General features: G+C 40.1%; 1 pseudogene; it reads left to right on the forward strand.

The window, feature by feature from the left end:
• The first annotated feature begins 834 nt into the window (after positions 1–834).
• On the forward strand, positions 835–8,581 carry LOC102918855 (trypsin-4-like; annotated as a pseudogene).
• Positions 8,582–12,224: the final 3,643 nt, after the last annotated feature.

Raw genomic sequence — 12,224 nt, forward strand, 5'->3', positions numbered from 1 at the left:
AGCCCATTGAATAATATTCTGAAGTCTCATATGAATGTTCCCACACCAATTAACATCATACAGATAACTGTTCATTGAAGGGTCCCAGGAGTGATATATATATATATATATATATATATATATATATATATATATATATTCCTTCATATGGTACCCACAAATGTGTCTTCTGTGTGATTCTTCAATTTGTCCACCTGATAATTACTATTAAACCTCAGTCATTAAGAAACAATAAGAGGTATGGAAATATGTTTCAATGGCCTTATTGACAATGACAATAGAGGAAATAGAGGAAAAATGAGACAATAGAGGAAAAATGAGAAATAAAAAATTTAGAGTCATTCAGTGGAATTTTACTGCTTGAGTGCAGTCCACATCAGTTCACATCCGTTTATAACCCCAAAAATCATTCTGCCTCCAAAGCCCTCCAACCTCATCATCTTCCCCAAGCCCAGCCCTTCTCCCCAATTCCATCAGACTTTATTGGCTAAGATAGCCTACACTATCTGAAAGAACACATGAAGACCACAGCAGTCAGAAAAATAGGCCACACCAGTCAGAAGAACAGAGACCCTCTGCTACACAAAAGGCCCAGCTAACCACCTGAAGACCAGCCTCCAACTTGGACAGGGACTCCCTACTAGATCAGAGGTCACACTGGCCACTAGAAATCCAGGCCTCAAAGACTAGAAGACCAAAGAGGAAACAGAAACCAAGGAACAGAACGCTCATCTAACAAAGACAAATCAGAAATCAGGACCTAGACCTATAATCATACCAAGACCAGAAGCCTAAATGCCAGTGTAAGATATAATCAACAACCACCAGGGCAATATGGTACCACCAGACAGACACCAGCTTGCTATGACAACCAATAGAATTCAACAGATAGAAGAATTTCAGATGTTGAAGATTCAATGTAAGAAATAGATTCATTGGTCAAAGAAAATGTTAAATCTAAAAAAAAAAAAAAATCCCTGGTACAAAATATCCAGGAAACCTGGAACACTACGAAAAACATCAAACCTAAGCATAATAGGAATAGAAGGAGAAGAATCTCAGCTCAAAACCCCAGAGTACATATTTAACAAAATCATAGAAAAAATTTAACATTAAGAAGGAAATGCCTACAAAGGTACAAGAAACTTATAGAAAACCACAGATTGGATCAGAAAAGAAAATGTCCCCACCACATAATAATCAAAATACTAAACATACAGAACAAAGAATATTAAAAGCTGCAAGAGTAAGAAGAGTAAGATATAAATGCAGACCTATCAGAATCACACCTGACTCTTCAAAGGTGATCCTAAAAGCCAGAAAGCCCTGGACTGATGTCTTGTAGACTCTAAGAGAGCACAGATGCCAGCCCAGACTAATATACCTAAAAAAAACTTTCAATCACTGTAGATGGAGAAAACAAGATATTTCATGACAAAGTAAAATTTAAACAACATCTATACACAAATTAATCCCTAGAGAAATTATTAGAAGGAAAACTCCAACCAAAGTATGTGAGCTACACCCATGAAAACACAGGCAATAATCTCATACTGGCAAAACCCAAAGAAGGGAAACACACACACACACACACACACACACACACACACACACACACACACACAATCACATACACTACCCCCTCTAAAATAACCAATCACTGGTTGTTATTATCTCAAAATCACTGGATTCAATTTGCCAATAAAAAGACACAAGCTAACAGAATAGATGTGAAAATAAGATCCACCCTTCTGTTGTATACACAAAACACACCTTTTGTATGATATTTTGTTTGTATTCTGACAAATAAAGCTTGCCTGGAAATCCGAGGGTGTAGCTAGCCACTAGTTAATCATAGAGGCCAGGCAGTGGTGGCACACATACTTAATCCCAGCACTTGAGAGGAAGAAGCAGAAGATCAGGAATTCAAGGCCAGCCTGTGCTACATGAGATTGAACCAGTCTAAAACAAAACAGAGCCAGGCAGTGGTGTCTCACACCTTTGGTTCCAGCACAATCAGAAGGTGGAGACTGAAATATAAGGTGGGTGGAGACAGATTCTAGGCCCATTCAGTCTGAGGATTCCTTGAGAAAGGACCACCCATTTGGTCTGAGATTTCATAGACCTAAGAAGTCTCTGGTTGCTGGCTTTTCTGCTTCACCCTTGATACCTGAATCTGGGTTTTTATTGATTAAGACTAATTAGGATTGTGCTTGATACATCTCAATATCAAAGACAGACATTACCTCAGGGTAAAGGGTTGAAAAGTTTTTCTAACCAAATGGACCTAAGAAGTAAGCTGGTATAGTTACCCTAATATCTACCAAAATAGATGTCAAACCAAAACGAATCAAAAAAGATGGAGAAGGACATTTTATACTCATCAAAGGGAAAATACACCTAGATGATGCCTCAATTCTAAATATCTATGCCCCAAATATAAGGGCACCCACATTTGTAAAAGAATCATTGCTAAAGCTTAAATCACACATTGAACCTACACATTAATAGAGGGAGACCTCACCATTCCACTCTCACCAATGGACAGGTCTACCACAAAAATTACACAGAGAAACAACAGAACTAATAGACAGTAAGATTCAAATGGACCTAACAGATTGAAAGGGAAAAATCAGTAGCTATCTTGAGAGATACTTCCCCTTCTCCTCTTCCAAAGGTATTTGCTGACCAGCAGTTTTAGAAGTGACCAGAAGTTGAACTTATAAGGCTGGGACAATAAATCTATATATCCTGGACTTGGTAAAACAAGATATGGGGAGTAATGGGCTCAACTGACCAGAAATTGAACTTATAGGAGAGCAATACTGCAACAATTAATCTGAATTTGTATATCCTGGGTTCAACAAAAGCAGGACATAGGGAGTAAAAAAAAATATGTTTCTGTAGAAACCCTGAATCCTGCTAGCCATCAGTAACCTCATGCTTATAGTTCAGCCAGTAACTTCAAAGAACTACCTCCCCCCTAGCCCCCTCGTCCAATCCCAAGCTGCAAGTAAACCTTTCCTATATAAACCTCTTAAAGCGAGTGCTGGGGGCCGTTCTCCTCCACCTGCTGTGTCAGGAGGGGACCACGTTCTGGGCTTGCTTGTTTTGTTATTAAAAAACCTCTGTGTGCTTGCATTGGATAATGGCTCTGTGGTGGTCTTGCTTGGGGGTCTTGCCACCTGGGCACAACAATATCAGGAAGCAAATTTAATTGGATAAAATGAAAGTATACTATGAAAAAATAATAGGTTAGGGGAAACAATGGAAGAAAATAGTTGAGATAAAAGGGGAACACATCCTCAAATTAAAAAGTGGAAGTAGAGTAGTAAAAGGCATCAGAAATAAGGAAGTAATGACTAAGGCAATCTGAGAAAATTCCAGAGTGGTTTAGATATGAAAACAACCATGTGGAATCTAGAAACTTCCACCTCTTCTCTACAGACCACCCAGAGAAACTCCACTGCAAAGGAGTGGTCAGGTAGACCAAATGAGGGACTAGAAGCTGGCCAATATAACAGTAGCTATTAACTTTGGGGCAATCTGGACTTCACACTCCAAATAAAAAAACACCAAATACAGAAATTGTCCTCAGATGGCCCCCTTTACACAGTGTGGCAAGAAACAGTGCGCTATCAGGCAAACTGAAAATTCTGTGTTCAGACTCTTCTAGGAAGACAAATGCCGGAAGGAAAATGGGTGTGTAATTTGTCCATTGGGACCTCTGATTTGATTGTCAGTAGATTACACTGGTTGCCACCTGCAGCCAGTCTCACGTGCTCTAACAATTTCTCTATCTTCTTGTGGCCTTGGGGCAGCATGTCAGTTTTAGATAACTTCTCAGGTGAAAAGGAATCCATCCAAATCATTTCTTTCTGAACACCTTGTACTAGCATGTTTGTGAAAGTGAAAGCATGTGAATAGTCAGGAAAACCTGACAGACATGGCAATATGATAGTCCTTCCACGTAAGTATAAAGCCAGGAGGAAATAAATGAGAAACAGGATACAGAGATGACAACGCTGAGTTCCTGTTCAGGGATGTGAATCTCATCCAGCCCTGGCAGTAATAGGACCACAACATATGCTACGAAGCCCATGTTGACATTGCCTGCAGTTTCTTCTGATTTCTAATTCCTCCACCTCCAGTCAGTTTACCCTCCTCCCCAACCCAGTTGTCACAATCGTAGCTAAACTTCTCCTCCATTACTAGGTAACTCCAGAATCATCACTAGTTTTCAGAGAACTCAAATGTGATCTCACCCCCAACATATATTTCCTATAACTGGGGTCAGTGAAGCGAAAAGCATCAGACAGGAAGGACCCTCCAATTGGGTCTTATAAATAGGCACAAGCTGACACACAGTCAGGCACTGCCCTTCTATGGCTGGTTTGTCCTCTAGTAAAATGGAAACCAAGTCTTAGAGATGATTTAAGTTGAAAAAAAAAAACTTAATTCAATACAAGAGTCACCACTGATTAATACAACATACTCTTGTTACATATATAGTAAAAATATCCATAAACCTCTCATTTCTACCTGTACCTCATTCTTGTTCAGAAACCATATTGAACATGGCCCCAAACCTTTCTTTTCTTGTAAATGGGTGTAGACTTCTACCATAGGCTGTTTATCCTAGAATAGGGGTAGCTATGTTTAGTACAGATATTCAGTGCAACATTATTGAGCCTTAGAATCATCATTGTCTATATCTGCAGTATTGTTTGTATACTCTCTGTGTTCCTGGGTGCCCTTAATATGACATGAGTGTGAGAGGCAAATATCTTGAAATTGAGATCAAAGTGGAGCACTGTGTTGATGTAGCTCTTTACTCCACTAACAAAGTAAGACATTTCCTACTCAACCCTTACCCTTTCCCTTTCACCATGTCTGAAATCCATAAGCCTAGTTAGGAAGCAGAGTATGTAAAAGCCCACACTTGCTAGGAACTCTACCTCCTTTCTTACCATCAGTGATGTTCCAGTGCTGGTCCATAGAGCTCTTAAATTTCCATTTCCTATGAAGTAGATTCGTCATGTTAGAGCAAAGAAATTTAGAAAACACCGATAGACTCTGCGAGTGTTGGGGACTCACAGAAACCCATTATCTACCAGAATCAGTCCTTCTTCAAAGTTACTAAAACCAACCTACCATCAAAAAAGAATTTCTGAGCCTCTTATACAGACTTTATTTTCTAACACCCATAGATTTAGTCTAGTAAAGCAGCGCTGCATAGACAGATTGACTATCACTGTTTCCTCCATTCCAGCATCCTTTAAAGGATCAGCTGTTCTGTCCTCTCCTCTGGGAGAATAAGATTCTCCTTTACACCTGAAGGTCACCTGGTGCCAAGAAAGAATAAAAGCAGAGGTGATGCAAGAATAAAGGAAGGGGAAACTATTGTATTTGTTTGGTCAGAAGTCATGAGACCCTACCGCCACTTTCATAGACAGTCTTCTTGCTCTGTAGGGTTATAAAATAGGGCCTTCTTCAGTGCTCATCACTTTCAGCCACCATGAGTGCACTCCTGATTCTGGCTATTATGGGAGCTGCTTTTAAGTTCCATGCTAAGTCCGGCCCTGTCTTTCCAATTAACTGGACTACATGGACTCTGTCTTCCACCTCAGCCAACTCACCTACCTTCTCTCCAGTAGTAAATTTACCCTTTGATATCCTACTTCCAGCTGTTGTAATCTCTCAGTCTTCACCTTTCTCACACTTCCATGAGTCCACCATCTCCAAAACCCTGTGTCAGATCCATAGCTGTGATCACTAAGAGAGGCTCCTCAGAATGACCTGGCAAACACATTCCTCCAATGAAATAGCTCTGGGAATCCCTCACAAAAGAGTCTGTTAAGGGAAATGTGCCTCAAGGCTTTTTTTTAAAACAGATTTATCAAATTCTCAGCCTTAGTAATTTTGATGAATTACTGTGCCTTGTACACAGGGTTTTAAAGTCCCCGATGACTTTAATATTACCAGGTTGCAGCCAAAGTTAATAACTAATGTTATATTGGCCAGCTTGTGGTCCCTCATTTGTTCTACCTGACTTTGCTGGAGAGCACCTTTCCATTCAGGCCTCACGGTACACAGTTCAGTGATTTAAGGAGTTAGGAACAACACAGACACAGTCTGTGTAGCCTAGGGATTTTCCTAGGTAGCCATATCTAAGTGATACCCTGAAAAGTCCATTTGCTGTAGCATAAACAACTGAAGAATTTCAGAGTGAAGCAAGCAATGGGTTAAAAAACTGACATGTAATTAGATTCCACAAAATTGTTCTTATGTCCTATAGTCTCTGCCAGTCTGGAAACTTAAATCCTGTGGTGCTTATTGCAAAGTATGTGTTCCTTTATTTCATAGGCATTTTGCTCAGAAAATAACACTAAAATATTTGGAGGTTGATGTAGATCTGAGGGATCTACCCTCCAATGTCTTAATGAATTTGCTTCTCCTTTTATCTCCATTCTAGTGGCTTTTCGTGATAATGATGATGACAAGATCATAGGAGGATACACCTATCAAGAGAATTCTGTGCCCTAACAGGTATCCTTGCACTCTGGCCTCCACTTCTGTGGTAACTCCCAAATCAGTGACCAGTGGGTATCTGTGGCTCACTGCTACAAGTACTAACTGATGGTTCCCTGACTGCAGTTCCCACAGAGGAGGGTATCTTTGTGACAGGCATCAGTATGGGCAAGTGATAAAGTTATTGGGGAGAGAGGAAAGACATGTAAGAGAGAAGTTGCTGGCAGCCAGTGATATTCATGGGGTTTGAGTGACCATAGACCCATAGTATGTTTCAAACACTGAGCAGAAAACAAAATATGTAGAAGAATGTGCCATGAAAGGAAATAGAAATTTTCTCATAGAAACCAGTGAAGAAGCAGGCAAGGATTGTCACAAATGCTACCTAGGACTTATCTTAGGGAAGTGTAATCAGAATTTTTCAAGAACATGGCTGAAATAGACTTCATTCATTTTCTTCTGTTATTGCACTTATTCTGTATAAGGGGATGATAAACACTGTCCCCACAATGGTCTCTCACTATTGATAATGAGTGAGAAAGATTTAAAAAAAAAACTTGGTAAAACATGGTTCCATAAGCTCACAGTATAGATTGTGATGCAATAGGTTTGGAGTTAAAAGCAAGGAATTGAGCCTCTCACAAGATCACAGCTCATACTGTTAGTGGCTGGACACAAGATCTTGCCCCAGTTGTTGAGGCACAACAGCACAACAGTTCTTACAATAGAAAAACAATAGATGATTAAAAGTTCCTGTGTAGTTACCAAGGATGCAGAGGATGAGATGTGCTTCATATAGCTCCTTCAGTCCTCACCAGTGGATTCATGAAGGTCTTTTGGTTTCACAGAATGAAAAGAAACCTATATCTGCAGTCCTTCACTCTATCCCCCCAAATACCATATCTCTATGAATAGTAAAGTAAGGAGGTGCCAAACAAGTTCACGACCTACAGTTCTCCTCCTATGAAAACGAGACAAGCTTTCTCACAGCCTTTAAAGCCACAGATGAGTGGGAAGCTTCAGAAACTTGGAGTTGGTTGCACCACAGAGCGAGCCTCTACTGTCCTTCATCCTCCCAATAGCTGCATCAAAGTGAGACTGAGAGAGAACATCCTTGAGGGCAATGATCAGTTTGTCACTGCTAACAAGATCATCAGCCACCCCAACTTTAATGGGCAGACCCTGAACAATAACACCATGTTGATCAATCTCTATTCCTCTGTGACCCTCAAAGCCCAGGTAATCCCAGGATCTCTCATCCACATCTTGTGCACTTCTGGCACTCAGTGCCTCATCCATCACTGGGTTAACACCCTCACTTTGTGGTGATCAGGGCCCACTTCCCTTTCTTTGTAGTCCCTCCACAACCAGGCACATGTCCAAATTCATCCCACTGGCTTCTGAACTGCAAATGTTTTGAACTGCCCGGTACACACAGGTTCTGCAGGTACAAGAGAAAACTACACAACAAATAAGCTGATCCCCAGAATGTAATCATGGCACACGCAGAAAGTGCTGTGGTTACTTTCAGGAGGGATATCAATAATGAGTATTCTGGGATCAAAAAGCCATAGTTCCTAACTGGGACATAGTATCTTTGGGAACACTCCATTGCTTGCCAGCTGTTTCAACACTGGATTGTTGCCTACATACACATGTTTTCATTCTTTCTTTTCCTCACAGTCAGTAAACCAGACATACTTCAGAGCCTAGATACCCCACTGCTGCTTCAGGCTGACTGTGAAGCCTCCTATTCTGGAAAGATCACCAATAACATGATCTGAGGTGGCTTAACATGATCAGAGGGAGGCAAGGATTTCTGCCAGGTGGTTGACTCCCTTCATACATCCAGACTCCAGTACTCCTGTGACTTCAACGCCCTATGGTATGAGTCAGAAGTTTCCTTAGGTGGTTTCATGGGAAATGAGGTCTACCCTGGATGTCAAGTCATTTGTGGGAATAGAGGATGGACTGCCACGAAACCAAATGGAACCACAGAGTGACTAGAATGGAGTATTAAGTTTAGAGTAAATGTGTTGCGGTTTCTACATACCCCTTCTTTACAGTTTTCCCCCTTCCCAGGCTGCCTCTGGTAGCTCTGTGTCTTTGCCTGATATCTTTAGCTTCTTGATAGTGATGAATATGCTTCCACTGAGGTTATCAAACTCTTGCCTTGAGAGGTCACAAGAGCATCTTGTACCTCAAAATAAGTTACATGTAATAGTTTAGTAGCATGTGAAGAGATGAAATGCTAAAGAAAAATTATAAAACAATGTCAGAGAGGCTGATTTTGGTCTTTAGTAAAATACATTTCAGAAAGTCGATGTGAAAAATCTTTTAAAATATCATTTAACACTTAATGTGATTTTCAAATGAACATTTTAATGAACAAATTCATTATTGTGATACCTATAAACACAACACTAACTAGTTGCATACCATGGTAACTATGAAGGTGCAACAGGTAATCTCATACCTTGTTGGTAACCAAGGTCTAATTGGACATAAAGCTTTCGAAATCACAAGAAGGAAATCATGCCTGATACTAGAAACCTCGCCAGCTTGCCATGGCTAGTGAGATCAGGAATCTTTCAAGAAAACCTACTACTGCTGCCTTGCTAGAGCAGCATAACTCCTAACTACATTCCAAAATTTATCCTTAAGTGAAGATATATGCATAGCTCTCACTGCCCATCAGAGTAGTTTCTCCTTAGAACAAATGCAGACCACCACAGAAAAACATAAATGGCTACAATGCAGAGATCAACGGACCCTGGGGTGCCTAGCCCCATTTGCCACATGACTAGCTCAAAGGAAACTTCAGCTTTTTTAACACTGTAGGAGATGGGAGTGGGGAATAGTAAAAGCCAGAAGACCAGGAAGTCAGCTATGAGCCTGTGTCCTCTTGAGTGGGCTACCTAGGCAGGACATGAACAATGACAATATGTTGTTAGATCCCTCTTTATTGGGCAAGCAGATTTTGTTTTTTATTTTTAAAAGGAGTTTTTTGTTGACCCTTGTGTTCTCTCCTTCATTTTCCATTCTTTAACATAGGCTAGCATTACCTATGTTATGTTTACATTTCTGTGTGGCCTCCATTTATGTTTTCATTTATATTTTCCATATCTAGTTAATTATCAACTATCATTTTTTGGCTGTTATTTGTTTTTTTTTTGGTAACATTTTTATTAAGAAATTTTCTATTCACTTTACATACCAACCACAGATCCCCCCTTCTTCCCTCTTTTCACCCCCCCCTCAGCCTTCTCCCCAACCCAACCCCTTCCCTACATTTTCCAAGTCAAGGTCTCCCATGGAGAGTCAGCAGCACCTGGCACACTCTGTTGAGGCAGGTCTAAGCCCCTCTTCCCTGCAGCAAGGCTGTGCAAGGTGTCACACCCTAGGCACTGGGCTCCAAAAAGCCCACCCATGCACCGGGGATGGATCCTGATCCTCCTGCCTGGGGTCGTCCCAAACAGTACAAGTGTAACAACTGTCTCCCATATCCAGAGGGCCTAGTTTAGTCCTATGGGGGCTCCATAGCCATTATTTGTTCTTTTTACAATTTTAATTAAATGTATTTATTTATTTTACATACCAACCACAGTTTCTTCTCCCTCCTCCCTCCCTATTCCCCTCTCCTCTGCCACCAACCCAAAATCCACTCCTCCATTTCTGTTCAGAAGTGGGTGGACCTCCCATGGATATAAACAAAACATGACATTTCAAGTTGTGGTAGGAAAAAGCACCTCCCCTTGTGTGTGGGCAATGCAACCAAGTAAGAGGAATAGGTTCCCAAAAGTCAGCAAAAAAGTCAGAGACAGCTCCTACTCCCACAGTTAGGAATCCCATAAGAAGACCAAACTACACAACTCTTACATATATGTAGAAGGCCAAGGCAAAAAGGTCTTAAGGAAAAGAGATGTTCAACTTCTGGGATGAGATAGCTGATGAGAAGCCATTTGTAGTGGGATGGAAAAGGCTGAGGGTAACTCATGATACATACTACTGCACAAAAAGAGTAGGAGAACAACAGAAATCACAGTAGAGGTGAGTGGACAGCTGAAAAGTATGGAGATATAGAAAGGCTGTGAAATGGAGCAATCAACATGTATCACATATGAGAATCAAAACTTCAAAAAAAAAACCCAGAAAGTAAAAGTAAGTCAAGCACTATGATAGAGAGAGATACAAGTTTAAACAAAGAGCATGCACATGATTATCAAAATCCTTACACACAGATGGAAATTGTTGGTGTGACAGTGATCCCTTCTGTGTGACAGGTCAACATGGGCTCTAACAAGATAGTATCTTGGGATGGTTGCTGATTGATTGATACCGTGCTACTCTGCAGTCATAAAAAATAGGAACAACCAGAAGCAATTGGATCTGAGATACTCTATGAGAACATCTCTGAGAAAGATGTTTACAAGAGGCAGTTGTGGACAATCAGACACACAAACGTGGACACACTGAACTGAAGTAGCCAGGCATTAGACTATGAAGGGCACCTGGATTTATGGCGCTGCTATTTGTAGTAAGGATTAATCCTATCACCTTTGGATAAGTAGAGACCGACCAAAATAGACCATAAGCTACAAGTCAGCATGAGGTACAAAGATGTTTCTTTGATGCAGTTTTCTACCATGGAGTGTAAGAAATCTGAAGCTTATGCCAAAAAGAGCCCTCAATTTCTACAATCTCTTTCCTCCTGTAGCACTGAGATATGGTGAGTTACCTCACGCTCCTTCTGTCATAACTTCCCTGCAATAATGGACTACAATATCAAATGATGACCAAAAATAAATGTTTTATTGATTAAATTGAATTCTCAGGGTATTTATTTTATCACAGCAGTAAAAGAAGTAACCAGTGAAGTACTGTTGTTACATTGGTTTCTTTCCTCTGAAGGGTCCTGTGGACTGAGCCTTTAAGAGAAGACTACTCACAAAGAAGACACATATAAAGTTGGAAGAAATAATCATCCCAACCAATGTGCACCTGTGATGGAAAAGCAAGGTAGTCTAGCTCCCCTGAAAGATAATAACTCCTTAAATACTGAATCCAATGATAGTGAATAAGTTAAAATGTCAAAAATATAAAAAACAAACTCTATTTCCAAAAAGAAAATAACGATTTCAGAAAGGTGAAAACAAGGACATCAATACCACATCACTGAGAATTTTAGTTAAGATATCGAGATATTGATTCAAAACAAAATAAAGTGAAAACACTAAAAATGTAACTGTTAAAAAAATGAAAAAATCAAAGACTAAAACAAAAAGTATGATGGAAAGCTAGATAGACTAGACTGAACAGAATAAAGAATACCAGGGATAGAAGACAAGGCTGAGGGAATACTACATTTAGCCAAACAATGAAAAGCAGGTAAGATTATATATTTCAAGTACTCTGAAATTATGACTGAGTCCAATCCTGAAAATCAATAATCTAGAGGAAGAAGAGAAATAAATCTCATCACAGAAAACAAGTTTGATAAAATTACAGCAGAAAATATCTCAAATCCATGGAAAGACTTGGACATTCAAGAATCCTGAATAGTTTGAATCCTGAATAGTCTCAGTGGCTCACCAAGGAGTCTTTCATTCTGTGGTCTACCAGTGCTGAAAGATTTTGGGAAGATGTCATGGAATCCCAGAAACCAGGAAATGCTGTAATTAAAAATCCTGTAT

The sequence above is a fragment of the Peromyscus maniculatus genome, chromosome 3, assembly GCF_049852395.1.
Source record: "Peromyscus maniculatus bairdii isolate BWxNUB_F1_BW_parent chromosome 3, HU_Pman_BW_mat_3.1, whole genome shotgun sequence".
Classification (NCBI taxonomy): domain Eukaryota; kingdom Metazoa; phylum Chordata; class Mammalia; order Rodentia; family Cricetidae; genus Peromyscus; species Peromyscus maniculatus.